This window comes from Enhydra lutris, unplaced genomic scaffold, assembly GCF_002288905.1.
Source record: "Enhydra lutris kenyoni isolate GAN:26980312 unplaced genomic scaffold, ASM228890v2 scaffoldscaffold1, whole genome shotgun sequence".
Classification (NCBI taxonomy): domain Eukaryota; kingdom Metazoa; phylum Chordata; class Mammalia; order Carnivora; family Mustelidae; genus Enhydra; species Enhydra lutris.
The window spans coordinates 41,665,182-41,675,976 of record NW_019154085.1 but is presented as its reverse complement, the minus strand read 5'-3'; positions in this window follow the sequence as shown (position 1 = coordinate 41,675,976).

Below are 10,795 nucleotides of genomic sequence, written 5' to 3'. Positions count from 1 at the left end.
CTTCAGTTGACGGCAACATCACCCTCTGCCTCCAGGGCAGAAGCCTTGGGCACTGCCTTCTTCCTCCCTCCTCTAATATGTCCACACTCACTCCACCCCTCCATTATGAACATCAGCTCCTTGGTGTAGGCTCATTACCTCCTTCTAGATGGTGACAACAGCCATCCCAATTCACTGATATTCTGCTTCTGAGTAAACTTTGTGCAACACAACTTTCTGACCTGACTGATGATCACCTCATGTCTTGGGCAGGGGCCTTGTCTTTCCTGTGCCCCCAAACCCACAGGATCCAGTGTGTTCCACCTCCTCCTTTCCCCTGCCCCATTAAGTTCTGTGTAGTTCTTCCACCTCACTGACAATCAGGGCTACCAAAGCCACCTACAGATGTTTGATGAATGGCCATTGAAGATAAGAAGGAGCATGAGGGTAGTTGACAGCAAATAAGAGATATCCAAACAGGAGGAGGCCAGTGAAATGATCAGGAAAGATACTGCCAAGAAGGGCCAGAGGATGTCTACGTGGTCTGGCCCAGAGATGATGAGGTTTCAAGTTGTGAGCAACGCCATCAGCCAAAGCTCACTTGGACTCTGTGCTTGTGAGGACAAAGAACCAGTGGCTGGTTCTCTGCAGAAGAGCACAGAAGTAATAAGAACCATGCAGAGTCTTACAATGATTCCAGACATCTAGGATCCAAAGAATGGGACCACAGAAGAGATGTTTAAGGATACTTTTGAAAATGTGGACAATCAGGAGAAAAGGAAGAAGCAGAAGAAATGGAAACTGACAGAATTCTGTGTGAAATTATCGAAGGGTTTTGGGCAAAGCACACAGTCAAGAGACCGACACATTTCTAGGGCCTGGCCCTCCAGGAATGATGGCCACCTAGAGCAAGAGGCACTGGCTGGCTTGCACTAAGGCTAGCAAGCACCTAGCTGTGCCCACTCCCAGCGCCCCCCCATGCCCCCACCACAATCTACCCTCTTCAGTGGTCACCATTGTCTGTGTCTCTGGCTCTGCACCTGTCACGAGGCATTGCATTTTGGAGAAGGTTCTCTGCTAATATCTCCTCACTCTCTGCAGAGTCTTGGGGGCTGTCTTGGATCCCAAAGGGGTGTTTCTTGTGAGAGATGGTATAATTAAATGCATTATTTCCAGGAGTATAAACAGAAATGTCTTGCTTGAGGGAGGGCAAAGAATTCCGCCTTATCACAAAGTACTTCTGAGAATAGCTTTGAATGTTCTTGCCTGAATGTTGAGAGTTCTGCACATTTTTTTTACATCAGTTAAACACTATATAAATGGATTTTAATACAGTTCTGCTTTGCAAAGAGGGAGTGGTACCCAGGGATTGGGCTATACCTGAAAGCTGGTCATATCTTGAATATTCTATGTGCCCAACATATAGTAAATACTAATACTAATAACAAAAGTTAAAAAAAAAAAAAAAGATAACTATGAAACAATGATGAGGACATTAGTAGTGATGCAAAAGTTGGTGTTATTATTAATCTAGTCTCACCTCCAGTTCAGGCCTACTTTGTTTGTGATGGAGGATGCCCTTTGCCTGCTTGAGGCTCCCCTTCTGGTTTCTATCTCCACCTACTTTTTTACATCATCTCAGCTGATGGATATTTGGAGTCTCCTCCTAAGAAATTCTGTTTCTTTCTTCACTTCCTACCTTCTGTCCTAGCCCTACTTTTTTTGAGGGGGTACCAGTTCCCCCCTGAATTTCTTGTCTATCCACAATCCTTACCTTAAGATCTTTGGGTTAAAGTTCATGAATCCTAAGTCATTTACACAGGGCATAAATAGAAAAAGAAAGAACTGGAAACTGAGAGTGGAAAAGATGGTGGAGTTAATGGCAGAGATGTTTACCAAATGTCTTGGAGAAGATGAAGAAAATGAGCCAAGCCTTGGGCATGTACCTGGGCAGTGTGTGAATGGGGCCCATGGCCTAGCTTTGGTGTGAAGCTCTTTCGTGGGCAGAGCAGGTAGATATTAGCCTATGTCTGCTGGTCAAGGAGTCTGAGAAATAGGGAATGGGAACAGAAAAACTCATTGCTAAGCTTCTCACTTAGACAATGACCCTAACATCTGTCAGTGCCTGGAACTCTTACAATTAACAAAACCCTTGTGGTTTGCACCCCTCTTCTTGGTGCCATTTGAGCTGAAGCAGCAATGGCCACCCCATTCTACCACAATCTCATTCTCACATTGTCTTTCTTCTCCCCTCACTCAATTTTTCACTCTTCCTCTGTCTCCCAAATAAATAATCTCAGCCTATACCATGAAATAGTTCACCAAATGTCCCTTCTGCACCTTTGCCTTTACAGAAGTCTGGCTGCACCTTGGGGTTTGTGCTCCCCAATCATCCTTTAATGCAGACTGATGGTTCTCCTATACCCCCATATTCTCTCCTTTCCCTGTTACACCAAAGCTATTATTCTTCCCTCTTTATAGAAACTTCCCACCAGAAATCTGGACCTGAATGTCCTATCTCAAATCACCATGGCCAACATTAACTCACATTCTCACTCCCCAATCTGCCCCTTCCACCATGTCCCCATCTGAGCAAATGACTCGCCATTAATCCAGTTGCCCAACACAGAACCCCTGGCCCCATTCTTGATTCTTCTCTTCCCCCTACAGGGGATCGATTACCAAATCCCTTGGTTCTGCTCTCCAAATATCTGTTGCATCTTCTCCACTTCTCTCACCCACCTGTACAAGCATGGCACTAAATCAGGGTCCCATTATCTTTCTTCCGTGTAACTGCAACAGTGTGGTATCATTCTACCTGCCTTTCCTCTCCCCCAACAATGTATCCTCCACATAGCTAAAGATTTCCAAATGCAAATCTGATCATGCATTTCTCTGCTTAAAACATTTTAATGACTCCTTACTGCCTAGAGTAAAATTTAAATTTTTCGCCATGGATTAGAAGGTCATTCATAATGAAAGAGGGATAAAATAAAATCTACTAGGTAAGTATTTACATTCCCTCTCCCCAGTGAGCCCTCCTGCTGCCCTCCACACACATGCACACCTTCTAATGAAGGAGGCAACTGTGATCTGAGCTTTAATTCAGTGTTCAGGGCAATGAGTGAGCAGCAGAACTAGAAGAAATCCAGAACACCTAGATTGATTCACTTCAAAAACAAATGAGAGCAAGTTGCTAATAAATTCAAAGACCTGGCTCCAGGTCCCCAAAGAGAAGGTGGGCTCAGACCTCTGGCTTTAGGGCTACCTGGGAAGTGTAGCCAACCTTGTTGCAGGGGTCTAGGGTCCAGGGGCAGTGCCTAAAAGAGACAACTTCCAATGGGATCCCATTACCACAAATACCAAAAAAAGGAAAAAAAAATCAAAACCACTGCCTGGAGAACTCGCATAATTATTTTAGATGTGGAGAAAAGGATATGTGTGGAGCTTAAAATTTTAATAAGCATATTTCCTTGAAAAGTGTGTCTACAGATTCACTTTTGTTTTGGAAGTAATAGTAATAATAAATGTCCCAGGCACTTACTCTATGATATGCATTTTATACATGTTCTCTCTTTGCTCCTCTTACCCTTGTTATGCCCATTTTATTGGTAGGAAAACAGACTTACAGAGATTAAGCAGCAAATACACATAGCTAATAAGTGGCAGAGACAAGAAACAAGCTCCCTCTTTCCTGGTGCCGAAACCCAGTCAGGTAATGGCTGCACTAGAAATCAGACCTTTCTTTTGAAACAAGACAGACGTCTCAGATTGAATTCCCTAGAAGCAGAGCCTGAGTCAGAGATTCAGGCACAGGTAATGTATTGCGAAGGTACTCTGTAGGAGACACCTGTGACGGAGGGAGAAAGCAGGTGAGGAAGGGGAAGGAGCAATGTAAGAATGCGGCTTCAGATAAAATCTAGCTTTGGATTAATCCACAGAATGGAAGGGAGGGGTGTCTCCATAAAATTGTCAACCTAGAGGCAAGGGGAGCAGGCTATGTTAGTCAGCATGCTGGAGGATGAGTGCCTAATAGACAAAAAGTATCTAGCAGATTCTATACTCCAAAAGTACATGAACAATTCAGCAAAAATATCGGTGAAATTTCTCAAATTCTCTAAATCTAAGTTGGGAATAAAAATGCCATTCTTCCCTGTCCATCAAAACAAGTTTGTAACCCCCTTAGGTATTCCTAAAGCATTAGGCTGGAATCAGAAAGAACTGACCAGTGGTAAACAGAATCCTAAGATGGCCCCATCATCTCCAACCCTACAGTGATGGCCTGAGTAATCCCCTCCCCTTGAGTGCTGCATGGAAATGCAAACAGCTACACTGTGAACTGGCTATAAAGACAGCCATGTAGAGGGAGCCATGGAAGGCATCTAGGAGCTCCTGCTAATGGCCGGCAAGAAAACAGGAATCTCTGTCCTATTGTCCCAAGTCAGTCTTACCAACAGCCCGAGGGAGTGTGGAAGCAGATACTTCCCCATTTGACCCTCCAGATGGGAACACTGCCCAACCAGTACATAGACTTTAGTTTTGTGAGATACTAAGCTGAGGACTTAACTAAGCCATGTCCAGACTTCTGGCCTATGAAAACTGTGAGTTGATGAAAGTGTGCTGCTTTAAGTTGCTAAGTTGTGATGATTTGATCGGTAGCAACAGAAGACTGATATAGGGCAGCACTGAGTACTGGACTAGGTTTGTGAGTTATGTGATGATTGACATTTATATATGTGTAAGTACATTCCACAAGTACAAGGGCTATTATTATGCCTGTAGGAAAAGGGTTCAGAAAACTACTATCAGGTACCGTGTAACTTGTTTATTAAACAACATGTAATTAAATGCAGCAAAGTTCACTTTGGAACTCTATGCAAGACTTCATACATATAATTTCAAGCATGTCAGCACATAACAAATCATAATTCAAACTACAGAGACATTTTGATTCTCTAATTTGTTAATAAAGCCTCACATTTCACATCTCAAATAATTCCTTTATATTATTCATAATATAATTATAATTGCTCCATATTGTAGCAGTAGGAAATTTCCCATTTTATTTTCTTTTTAAGAAATAACATTTAAACCTCAGGGTTAGAATAACATAGGTTGACTAGCTATATTTTAAATGGCTCCAACCCACTTCTCATTTTAAAAATTGTAAAGATAGTCAAATATGGAGAGGAAGAGCCAGAGGTCAATTTCATGGTGAAATTTCGGCTGTGGTATAGATTATGTAAGTGGACTGAGAAATACATGCTCCATCTTCTAGCTTAAAAAAAACATAATTGATTTCCTGCAATTTCCTGCAGACTTTTTTTTTTTTTTTAATCAGGAAAGCAAACAAGAGTCAAGAAGCCATGTAGCCATCAGTCAACTTTACAGACACTTTCTTCTGAATGAAGTAGGTCAGGGACACAGCAGCCTCCCACCCCACTTTCGACCCTATGGGCATCTTCCCCACATTCCCTCTTGCAGACTGTAACCCTCTGCAGGTAGCAGAAGGGCAAGGAGGGAATATGCAGAGGCCACTGCTTTTGGGGATGCTCTCTAACCATAAGTAAAGTAGCTTCAAGCCAGAAGCCTGAACTGCAGGGAAGCCCATCCTGACAGCCATAGCACCCAACCAAAGAACCACACGCTGTGCATCACCAGTGATTTAGTTATGAGAAATAAGGTGACTGATGGAGCAGGACATTAGTCAATGCTAGTCATGCACTGGAAGTAATCAGAATTGGCTTGCTGTGGTTTTGCAGTTTTGCTCATTTGGTTGAGTTTGGGGTCTAACTCCATAGCCTGGACTCCAAGCTACCAAGCCATTTGGCCCCTCAGAACTGGGAGTGCCTGAAAAGATATGCAAATTGGCCATGGGCCTCGAAACATAGACAGATAGATAGATAGATAGATAGATGATAGATAGAGATGATATAGATAGATGGTACAGGTACAAGTGCAGGTGCAGGTGTAGGTAGCGGTGTAAGTATAGATTAAGCTGCATTTATTTTTAGATATGATTGCTGGAAGCTGCCAGCCTTGGAGAGGGGCAAATGCTCCTCCAGCCATCCTGGCTGTTGACAAAATGCTCAGCCTAGTGGAAGTCTCCACATTCCTAGATGAATGGGAGAAAAAAAAAACAAACCAACAGCCTCTGCCCTCTGTAGCTTCTGACTCATAACAGTATGCAAATGATGATGCAAGTAATTAGCATTAGTAATTAGAAAATGTGTGGAGAGGCTGACGACCTCTCCCAGAGATGCCGTTTGCATCCAGAGCAGAGGGAAGATTTGTTCGCAAATTACTTCCCAACAAGTCTATTAGAATTTCATTTCTGGGCCATTTATTTATTTATTTATGCTGCTCACGATATTCAGGAATCAATTTATTGCTACCTGGAGATGACTTTCTCTGATGAGGACAAAGACATTTCCATGTCACTCTTAATACCATCATTAGCATGCTGTCCCCATGGCCCCACTGGCTGTTCGGGAGCTGGGCTTTTGATTCCCTGTTGTGTGATTTGAAAATTCAACCTTTGCTCTCTGAGCTCTCACAGCGATCCAGGTAGAACCTGGATGTGTTGCCAGGCCTCTGGTACCTGTGACACCCCTGCACTTACCCCCCCACCGCCTCTGCCTCTGGGCAACTTTGACCCCGTCGGAGGGCCACCATGCCCCTCTGTTCCTAAGCGACCTGGCAGACAGCTCTGTCTGTTAGGACAGGTCTCCATTCCTTGATTCCCCACCTGCCTTCCCTGACTCACACCCTGGAATCCTCGTTCTGGGGCCCTTGCAGAGAAGGTGCCCAGGAATCCCCAGAGTCGTGAGAAGGAAACATGACTCCCATTCAGAAACCAGTCGAGTTATGGGCATAAGGCATGCCTCCACATACTGTACAAACAAAACAAATTGACAACATGATGAGGAAAGGCCCCCGGGAGAGCCGGGCACAGCTCACTGTGGAGGCTGGCAGTGAGTGGCACAGCCAGCAGCCGGTGATTGGCATCGTGGAGAGCCTTCTTGAGCCCAGGGACCTCCAACCACAAGAAAGGGGAGCTTGCAGATGGTGGACACCCGCCCAAGCTTCTAAGGACAGCAGCAGGGTGATGTGAGAACCACCCCATTCTCCCACCATGGACTCCAAGAAGATGTGATGGGCAAGGAAACGCCAGGAAGAGATGACAGTACCTGTTAATCAAGCAGGTGGGGGTTCAGAGCATAGCTATTTATAGCATTCCCATAAGGAGACGCTTTTATAATCAACCATAGGGGAAGCTGGAAAACCTAAAGACACTCCCTTAGTGATACTCTTATTTTCAAAAAGACAGTCCTTCAAAACATGGAAAGGTTAGTTTTGATACCTATGTTTTATGTAAACATTACATAATTGTTTATGTAATTGTTTTATGTAATGATCTAGCTCCTGTACTATTAATTAAAACCTTTTAAACATTATTATTAATTGTCCTTCCTCCTCCTAAGTGACTCAAAAGAGGCCGTCTATTCCTCACCCAAGAGGAATCTGGAACCGTGGCAAATACCTGTTTAATGGATAAGAGGTATTTAATAAAACTCCAGTCTTGCAAATAAAAATATAAAATCCATTTAGCTCAAATGATCTCTTTGAAGGCCTTTGCCTGCATCAGATTTGGCTCTAGAAATTTGCAGACTCCGGTCAGGAAGCTAAAGAAATGAAGGCAGAATAGGGCTCAGAGGGGTGCTTTGGATGTTTCCTTTTCTCCTTCTTTTCTGGTTCAAGCTTTTTGTAGACTCCTGCTGTTCACTGGTTTTTTTAGAGGTCTGATACAATCAACCAGACCTCACGAGAAGCTATCCCATGTGATGAAGGACGGACCGTCCCAGCAGGCTCTCCTTCAACACACAGATGAGGTTTCTCTGGCTACGGGCTTGTTCATTTTCCCCATTGTTTGGCTACCTGGTTTCTTATCTCGCCTTTTCTCCAGAGATTCTCCAGAGATCATTTCTATGATTCTCTGATAGCCTTGTGGTAGCCACATTATCGAATATCCCAGAGGGAGTGGTCTCTGAGGAAGATCTGCAGTCAGGGCTGTGAATGTTGACCTTTTGTTTCAAGACTTGTAAATCATGGGTTTGCGTTGCTAGGGATGAACACCTGAGTTGTTTTCTTCCTTGTATTGGCACCATGTCTTGTTTAATTCATAATAGGGCATCCGTGCCTTCAACATTTCCTATGGATGTTACAGAAATTCAACCCCGTTTTTGCAAGTCAAAACAAGCTTGACATGGACACTTTTCCACTTTCAGATTTAAGCTGAAAGTCAGGCTAAAAGCAGGGAAGGAGTGCAAAGTGGCCCAGAATTTGCTGCACTGACCATCCTTGTGCTGAACATCGTGCCAGGGGAAAGACACATCACATTCCTTGTCAGCCCTCGTCGTGGCTCTGCCCAAACACACAGTTTGTACAAAATCATCTTCCCATTATCTGTGGGAAGGGGTGGGGTGTGTGGGGAGGAGGAGAGGGAAGAAGGTACACAGATGCCAAAATCACCCCAGGTCATCCAGAAGATCTGGGCCACACTGACCTCCTTTAAGACACAGAGGGAGGGGCAGGCTCATCTCCTCAGTGGGCAGTGTAATCAGGCAGTGCCTGCCTGGCTCTGATTTCTTAGGGGTAGCCAAGCTGGTGGGGTCAAGTTCAACTGGAGCAATCATAAAGCAGTTTCAGGACCTTTCAGATGCATGGGAGAAATGGGGGCCCCGCTTGGGCATGCGTGAGTATGTCACGGATATTATTGAAAGTGCCTAAAGCCAGCTGAAGCAGTATCGTTGAATTAGGAGAAACCAGTCACTCCTGGATAAACATAGCAGCTGTTGGATGCTTTAAGTTAACATAATGGGGCACCCGGGTGGCTCAGGCAGTTAGGCGGCTGCTTTCAGCTCAGGTCATGATCCTGGAGTCCCTGGATAGAGCTCCTCACTGGGCTCCCTGCTTCTCCCTCTACCCCACACCCCACTCGTGCTCTCTTTCTCACTCTCTCTATCAAATAGATAAGTAAAAATCTTTAGAAAAAAATGAAGTTAAAATAATGTAACACAACGATACGGACCCATTCTAGCCCCTGTCCTAGTTCTGGACAATGAGCTAAGCGCTTTGTGGATATTCACCTACTTTATCCTCAGAGCAAGTCTGTCTGGTGGGCATTTACACTCCTATGCAACCCAGCAGGAAGCTGTGTGACCCATGCACTTCTGCTGAGGTCACACAGACACCAAGTACCAGAGCACAGGGGTCAGCCCAGCCTGCTGGACTCTCCCTTCAGAGCTCCCTGGGGAAGGTGGTCTCCAGTAGGACTGTTCCTCAAAGAGGCTCCCATCCAGTGCCCACCACAGACAAGCTTCTGTCTTCCACTGGCCTGGAAGAAAGAGTCGTTGACACTGTTAATTTTGAAGAAAACCAAATTTCTTCAACGTAAAGAATACTCCTTTACTTTAATATTGCCCTTCCGAAGTTTTCCTTTATATTAGAATGTCCTTTCTTCAGTAAATTGATAGCGCTAAGGGAAGGTGGTTTTTTTAAATATCATTTTTTTAAAATAGAAATCTGCCAACATGTATGGCAAATACATATCTACCCCCATGTGAGCCAGATTACCCAGGGGTCTGTGACCAACCCAGCCAGCGTCGGCATCTGTCACATGTGTCAGCAAAGGATGGTGACTAGAGAGGGACAGATGTTCGCCATTGTCCTGACCATCCTGAGAACATCCCATTACCTCCTGGTCAGAGGAAGAGGACCTGCTTCACATCCCATTCCTGGGACCAGGTGCCCAGGTCCGCCTTCTACTCAGAGGCAGGACTATAAGTGACCTTGCCTACTAGACAGCAAGTGCCTCCAGAACATGTGTCAGTGGGATCCATACTCAAAGAGGTTAGGTGGCTGTTATGTTCCTTCTACTCTGTCCTCAGGACAGCCTGTAGGCCCTTCTTCCTTTTGCGCTGGGAGGATTCTGCCCCTTCCTCTATCTACCAGGACCTCTTTCCAGCAAGTTTCCCCCCCTTCCAGCGGACCTTGCTAGTCCCTGCAAGCGGAGAAACTGGTTCTCCAAGAATCCTGGGGACTTCATGCTTACCTTTTTTTCTCCAGAGTTTCTTTTGAGTCCTTCTCTCTGCTTTGGTGTAGGCTGAGGTGACCTGGAAGATAGGGGAAAAGTAGATGAAAGGATCAATATTCCAGTTGAGCTATGGACTGAATGTGTGTGTCCCCTCAAAGGCATACACTGAAGCTTAAATCCCAGTAAGGTGATGGGAGGTGATTAGGTCATGATGGGGGAGCCCTCATGAATGGGATCAGCACCCTTATGTGAGGAGGAGGGAGACTCAGGATCACATTATCTCTTTTCTCTGCCGCTGAAGACATAAGTGAAGACCATCTGCAGATCAGGAACCAGGTCCTCACCAGACACCAGGTCTGCCAATGCCTTGATCTGGGACCTCCAGCCTCCAGAACTGTGAGAAATAAATGTCTATTGGTTAAGCCCCAGCCTGTAGGTAACTGTTACAGCTCCCTGAACACACTGCTAAGAGCTACCACCTGGCTACTACCTGAGCACACATCTATCCTTGTCTGGGTGGGAAGAAGACTTGCTAGCAGATACTGAGCACTGGCCCAGCACTGGGTGAAACATGGATAGTGCACTCCATCTAGTCCTAACGACTCAGTGTGGAAACTCTTATTATCCTGATCTTGTAGATGAGAAGGCTGAAAAATGATGTTTGGTTAAATTTTTCCAAAGGGTCATAGTTGGAGAATCAGGATCAAGTCTCAAATCTGT